Below are 7562 nucleotides of genomic sequence, written 5' to 3'. Positions count from 1 at the left end.
CCAAGGCTACACAGAGAAACCCTGTCTCAAAAAAATCAAAAAGAAAAGAAAGAAAGAAAGAAAGAAAGAAAGAAAGAAAATGTGACAGTCTTAGTCCTTGCACTGGGAGGCAGAGGCTGGTGGGACAGGTTACTTTTCAATTGCAGTGATAAACACCATCTACAGAAGCATCTTTGGGAGGTGGGTTTGTTTGGCTTATGGGCCCAGAGAGACAACAGTCCCTCAAGGCAGGGAAGTAGGAGACAGGACAGCTGGGGCAGCAGCTGAAAAGGCTCCCATTTTAAACAATAAACAGGAAGCAGAGAGCTGGGGACCCTGCTGTGAAGGTCAAAGTTCAGCATTACCCTGAGCATAGCCCTAAGCTCTGTGCAAAATGAGACTCTCTTTGTAGGCAGGGCCCCCTTTTCTCTGCCTGATCTGGGGAGCCCGAATCTCCACGTCCTCTACCTGAGGAATGTCAGATAGTTCTTAGGGGGAAAACAGGTTTATCTCTCTTTCTCCTGGTAGAACCTGTTCAGCAAGCACCCAGGGACACCTAGAAATACTCCACCCTAAGCTAATGAGGCCTTAGCTTTCAGCAAATGACCTTTAACCTTACGGGGAGTTCTTCCACCCAGAAGATAATTACGTTCCTTGTTCCTCTTCTTATGTGAATGAACCGTCCCTGGTGCCATTAAACAAACAAACAAACAAACACAAACCTCATTAAATAAAACACATTCACCCTCAAAACTCCTCCTACTGCCCAAGGTTTATGTAAGTCTCTGTTTCACACAAAATAAACAGGCTGCAATCTTTTCACCAAGACCATCTAAGGCTTGTTATTTATCTTGGGGGAAAGAAGGGCTCCCCTCTTCCTTGACTCGCTTTGTAGATCAGGCTGGCCTGGAACTCAGAGAGATCCACCTGCCTCTGCCTCACTCCCGGAGTGCTGAGATTACAGGCATGAACCTTTGCAAGTCTACACAGAGAAACCTTGTCTCGAAAAACCAAAATGCAAATAAATAAATAAAGGCAAAGGCCGACGGAATGGCGCCATGGGTAGGGGTGATTACTGTACATGCGTGATGACTGACCTGAGTCCAGAGCCTCAGCACTCATGTAAAAGCTACACGGGGAGGTAACCTCAGCCATAGGACTGGGGTGTGGGGGGAGGGGCGGATGGGGGAGTGCTGAGGCAGGAGCAGCAGCGGGACTCACTCTCCTTTAATTGAGGTATAATAAAAATCTAGTGATTTTGGGAATCACACAGAATATTATCTGAAACAATGAATAACAATTGTTAGACCTAGTTTTTCTACATTAGGACCAGGGCATGGTGGTGCATAACTATAATCCTGGTATTTGGTCCTCCAGACACCAAAATGGCCCATTAAACTCTGCCTCTAGCACCCTAGGGGCTTTTCCAGCCATAACTTATCAACTCTTCCACATTCATTTTACAAACCCATTCCAAAGACCTGAGAACCGCACAGTCAGGTCAGTTTTACAAAGCAATGGTCTGTAGAGGAATTTAAATTCAGAACATGGCTGTTCTGGCAAGAGATCACACCCAAAGGTCTTCTAAGTCTGTGTGATCCAGTGATGTCAAATTGAGTGGCAGAAAAGGTGATGAACCAGAGGTTTGACAAACTAGGACACAACCAACTCTCATGAAGAGAGGAAGAGGAAGCTACTTTAGAGGCAGTTTTACAGAAAGAGGAGGCAGTTTTACCAGGACAGTAGTAGAGAGATGGGTTGCAGAGAAAGAACTCAGGGAAAGACAGAATGAACCAGAAAATGAGATGAAGCCAGAAGACTGGAGCAGATTGCTGAATTAATTTGAGGCCAAGCAGAGAAATTCTGGGCTTAGAAAGAAGCCAGATTAAATAAGTCAGCTGGGAGAAGAGTTTGAGCCAGAACAGCTGAGTTGAGCCAGCCAGCCCAGAGCTCAGAAAGAACAAGTAAGGGTGAGCTTATTAAGCAGTAAGTGTCAGAGGCTGAAGACATTCTAGGCCTAGGTTAGATTGTATGGAGGCTAGAAGCTTCTAGGCCTAGGCCTAGGCCAGCAGAAGGAGGTAGTAAGTCTCCCAGACAGCAACTGAGCCAGGAAAATAAAAGTTTCTTTTAACAGTGGTCTCATTTCTTAGCACCGGTTTCCTGTATCAATAATGTTTTTTGTTGTTGTGACCAAACAGCTGATGAGACGCATCTAAGAAAGGAAGTGCTGATTTTGGCTTACAGTTGGAGGGGATGCAGTCCATTGTGGTAGAGAAAGCGTGCTAGCAGAAGGTTGAGATGCGTGGTGACACCAGGTCTGCAGTTAGCAAGTACAGAACAGTCAGGAAACGGGGCTAGAACACGAAACTTCAAATCTTGCTCCCAGAACCCACTTCCTCCAGTGACACTCCTCTTTACAGGCACAGACTGCCACCAACTGGAGACCAAGCAACCAAATACATGACCCTGTAGGGGACATTCACTCTACAATAACAGCGCTCTATCTGTAGAGCCAGTGGGAAACTGACTCTACTTGTGGCCAGAGATGTGGCTCAGGGACTGAGGTGCCTCCTGCCAACCTGCCAGCCTAAGTTTGAGTCCTAGGACCCACATGGTAGCAGAAGAAAAGTGACTCCTGCAAATTGTTCTCTGCTATCCACATGTGTGCTGTAGTTCACGTGTGCTGTGTGCACACCCACACATGCACGCAAAAAGATACAAAAAAGAAAACAGATTCTTCTTATAGTGTTCCTTTTTCCCCTTGTATTTTTTTTGTTGTTGTTGTTGTTGAACTTGCATTGATTTTATTTTAATTAAAATTAACTGTTCTTGTTAAGCAAAGTGTGTCAACTCAGGATATGGTTTTTGTGCTTCAAAGCTCATTCTGAGACAATCTTGGGGATTCTAAACACCAGCGTAGTCACGGACAGCTAATGAAGACTTTTTATTGCGTCAAACCCGAATCCTACTAGTCTTCTCTGGTGGCCTCCCTACACGAAGAAACACTGTGAAAGGGGCACAGAGCGAGAGTAAGAGCCAGAGGAAGTGGTGGAATGGTGTGGAATACCATCTTCCATCGTACGCGGGAACTCACAGCAACTGTCATGACCTGCACAAGATTGAGCCGGTCAATCTTATATCATAGATGGGGGATGGGCTCCTGTGGCCTCCCTCCTCCCTGCAGACCCACTGGCAGGAGAGAGTGCTGCTGAGAGGAGGAGGGGAGGTATTTCCTTCAGTGGTGTAGCTAGCCCATGTCCCCTTGCCCACGCTCACGCAAGCAAATCCTGCTTAAATTCAGTGAGTTTTTAAAAAAGTAAAATGAAGGGTCAGTAAGATGACTTCATGGGTATAGACCCTCGTCATAAAAGCCTGGGGACAAGATGCCTCCATGGGTATAGACCCTCGTCATAAAAGCCTGGGGACAAGATGCCTCCATGGGTATAGACCCTCGTCATAAAAGCCTGGGGACAAGATGCCTCCATGGGTATAGACCCTCGCCATAAAAGTCTGGGAACAAGATGCCTCCATGGGTATAGACCCTCGCCATAAAAGTCTGGGAACAAGATGACTCCATGGGTACAGACCCTCGTCATAAAAGCCTGGGGACAAGATGACTCCATGGGTATAGACCCTCGTCATAAAAGCCTGGGGACAAGTTCAGTTCCTGGAACTGACACAAAGGTGGATGGAAAGAATCGACCCCACAAAGTTGTCCTCTGACCTCCTGCATGCTGTGACGTTGTGCGCCACCCCTCAATGTACACACACACACACACACACACACACACACACACACACAAATAATAAATACAAAGTAAATTATAAAAAAGAAAAAAACATGAAAGTGGAAGAGGGACTAATTGTATAGAGGAAGAGGATTATTGAGTGGGAGCGAGACAGAAGAAAGTAACGGGAGTGAGCACCATCAAAATACATTATATCTACATATTAAAATGTCCAAATGAACCTATTCCTCTGTGTAATTAATATATAACAATAAAAGAATAACACCAAGCTACAGATAAAGCTTCATGTCCCTTCTTCTTGTAAGACCAATGTGTTGGGCTTCACAATGCCAAATATTTGAACAAGCTCCTATTTCCATTTGCTTTCACAACACTTTCCTAACTTGGGTAACTCAACATGATGCAATTAGGACAAGACCTTTTTTGTCATTTGCTGGACTCAAATCATGTCATACGTTCCAGGGGGATACAGAACGGCAAAAGCCATATCATCCCAACATCTGGGGTGTGGTGAACCTGAATAGTGTCAGGTAGGTACAGGGTAAAGGGTGCCAGGAAGACACGTGGTAGGTAGGAGGACACGTGGGCATTCTTCTCACTTCTAAACCCTAATGCACATCTTCATGATTACCTGACATGGGAGGTTGTAGTGATGATTTGATGGCTAGTCATGTCATTGTTAAGTGAGATGTGAAAATCTCCCCAAACTCGTAATGTTCGGATTGGGATTACCATCACTCTGCTCTGGGTACCAGTCCTAGAGCTGTTGTGATGACTCTTTCCACCTAGCTCGCTAAATAAAAGAGCGCTTTCACATGAGCCTGAACAAGCTGTTTTACTCCCTTCACGGTGAAAAAGAACAGCAAGCCAGCAGGGCCAACCCCGTGGAAGAACTGAAGTAAACATAAGCACTCGTGAAAACAACTCCAGTTGCTAATTTAAATGGATTCCGTGTCTTCAGCAGGCTCTTCTGCCTGCCTGAGCCCTGGAAATGTCAGAGATTAAGGTCCCAGACTGAGCTGTGGGTGGAAAAGACACCTTCCAGCTCAGTCTGGACCTCCGTTTTGGCATGGAGAGACATGTTTAAAGATGGTCTTTTGAGCAGGATGTGGTGGTGCACACCTTTAATCCCAGCACTCAGGAGGTAGAGGCAGGTGGATCTCTGAGTTCAAGGCCGGCCTGGTCTACAGAGTGAGTCCAGGACAGCCAGGGATACATAGAGAAACCCTGTCTCAAACAAATAAACAGAAAAAGAGTCCTTTGTTGACAGAAAATGATCTTGGTCTTAGAGGCCCCTTACAATGGTTTAAAGTTGTCAACAGTGTCAACAGTAGCCTGATGGTGTGAAAAAATGAAAGTGGTCCCTGAAGACACTTAACCTGGGTGGATTGCTTACTCTCCTTTTCAGAACTGCATAAACCAGAACACTATCTGAGAGTTCTTATTTTAATAATTAAAAAGATTCATACTTGAGAGTTTTTGTTTCTATCCAGACTATCTTCTTTGCTCCTATATTTTGTATCTTCCTTGGACACAATGGAAGTGTTTTAATTACATCTTTTGCCACTGCAGACATCTTTCCATTTCTCTGAAATGAGGCAATTCCTTCCACAGTAAATATCCTTAAATCAAACATGAAAAAAGAAACATGAGGTGCATACATGTAAAATTTCATTGGCATATAGCTTTTTAATTGGTCAAAACAAAAACAAAAACAAAAAACCCTCTCTACAACTCTTAATATTTTTTTTAATTTTATTTATTTATTTATTTATTTATTTATTTATTTATTTATTTATTATTTATATAGCCCTCTGCCTGCATGTACATCTGCACACCAGAAGAGGGCATCAGATCACATTATAGATGGTTGTGAGCCACTATGTGGTTGCTGGGAATTGAACTCAGGTCCTCTGGAAGAGCAGTCAATGCTTTTTAACCTCTGAGCCATCTCTCCAGCCCAGCCCTTAATATATTTATAAGGGCTTTAGGAGCCTGAGGCAGAAGGATATTGAATTTGAGGCTAACCTGTGCTACAAAGAGAGACTGTGGAAAAAAGAAGGAAAGTTGAGTGAAAGGGAGGAATGGAAGAAGACCGGGGTGAGGTGGGGATGGAGAGAGGGCCCCTGGGCCCCAGTAGAGCAAACAATTTAGCAGCATACAGCGTTTTCAGAGAATTGTGATGCTGTGCTCCTCCATCTAGTCCCAAAGTGTTTTCATCACCCCAGGGGGGAAAGCCAAACCCAGTGAGTGTTTATCCGTCATGTCCCTTCAGCCCTGGTAAGCACTCAGCAGCCATACATTTAAACTGTCACCTACTAGATGCATCTTGGCTGACATGGTCAGAGCTGCATTTCATAACTACATCTGCAGGTCACAGAGACTCTTCTCTTCCAGCCTGGATATTTAGAGCCAGGTCAAAGAGAAGGGTGTTGAGATACCCTTAAAATAAGAATAAGAATTAGATCCCCTTGGACCACTCCTTTGCGGCTTCGCTGTCGCTGTCTATGGTGGTGCGCTTCTTCTAGCCCAGTGGTCAGACATGGCGTGCCCCCTGGATCAGGCCATCGGCCTTCTTGTGGCCATCTTCCACAAGTACTCTGGCAAGGAGGGTGACAAGCACACCCTGAGCAAGAAGGAGCTGAAGGAGCTGATCCAGAAGGAGCTCACACCATTGGCTCTAAACTACAGGAGGCTGAAATTACGAGGCTGATGGAGGATCTGGACCGCAACAAGGACCAGGAAGTAAACTTCCAGGAATATGTCACCTTCCTGGGGGTCTTGGCTTTGATCTACAACGAAGCTCTCCAGTAACGGGAAGGCAGAGATGCCCTCGGTAGGGGCATATCTCAGTCAAATCCAGTGGTAGGTAATTGTACAACAAACTTTTTTTTGTTTTGTTACATCTAAAAAAATAAAAATAAAATTAAAAAAAGAATAAGAATTAGAAGTAGATATAGAGACCAGGCATGGCAGGACATGCCTGTAACATCAGAGGCAGAGGATCTTGAATGTGAAGCTAGCCTGTGCTACAAAGGAATACTGTAGAAAAAAGAAGGAAAGATGAGTGGAAGGGAGGGAGGGAAGAAGACGGGGAGGGAAAGGGAAAAGGGACTCTTGGCCCTAATGTGCTGCTCTCAACCATGGACCTCCTAGAGATACTCCATATTGGTGATAAAGCAGGAAAACACTTGACTTGTCCCGCTCTGAGAGGAATGAAACTTGAACATCAAAGTGGTATAAGCACTGAGCTCACATGGTTATGATTTTTCTTGCCTTTCTCTCTCTCTCTCTCTCTCTCTCTCTCTCTCTCTCTCTCCATCTACTATTTATCTATCTATCTATCTATCATCTGTCTATTTACTATCTATCTCTATCTGTCTATGTATCTACTATCTATTATCTATCATCTACTTATTCTTGTGTGTATGTGAGTGCGATTGCACGTGTGTGGAGGTCACAGGACAACTTTCAGAATTTGGTTCACTCCTTCTACCATGAAAGCCCCCAGGATCACACTTGGGACACCAGGCTTAGTGGCAAGACGTTTACCAGCTCAGCCTTCTCATCTCCCAGTCTGTTGTTTTGTTGTTGAGATAGAGTCTCACTCTATGGCCCAGGCTGTTCTGAAACTCACTACATAGCCCCAGTATTGACTTTGAACACACAGTAATCCTCCTGTCTCAGCCTTCCTAGTGCTTTGATTACAGATGTGAGACACCATTTCCTGTTTTAAGCAATCTTTTGAGATATAGCTTTAGAAACTACCAAAATCATATATATGTATATATATATACATACATACATATATATACATATATACATATACATAAA

General features: G+C 44.4%; 1 pseudogene across 1 annotated transcript; it reads left to right on the top strand.

Moving 5' to 3' along the window:
- Window positions 1–6199: 6199 nt before the first annotated feature.
- LOC311589892 (protein S100-A6-like) lies at window positions 6200–6637 on the top strand (annotated as a pseudogene). Its single transcript has one exon. The product of its transcript is annotated as a protein S100-A6-like (transcript).
- The last annotated feature ends 925 nt before the right edge of the window (window positions 6638–7562 follow it).

Source organism: Acomys minous (assembly GCF_964271855.1).
Source record: "Acomys minous genome assembly, chromosome: 2".
NCBI lineage: Eukaryota > Metazoa > Chordata > Mammalia > Rodentia > Muridae > Acomys > Acomys minous.
Note: the sequence above shows the minus strand (reverse complement) of the source record. Positions and strands in the feature narration are given on the sequence as shown.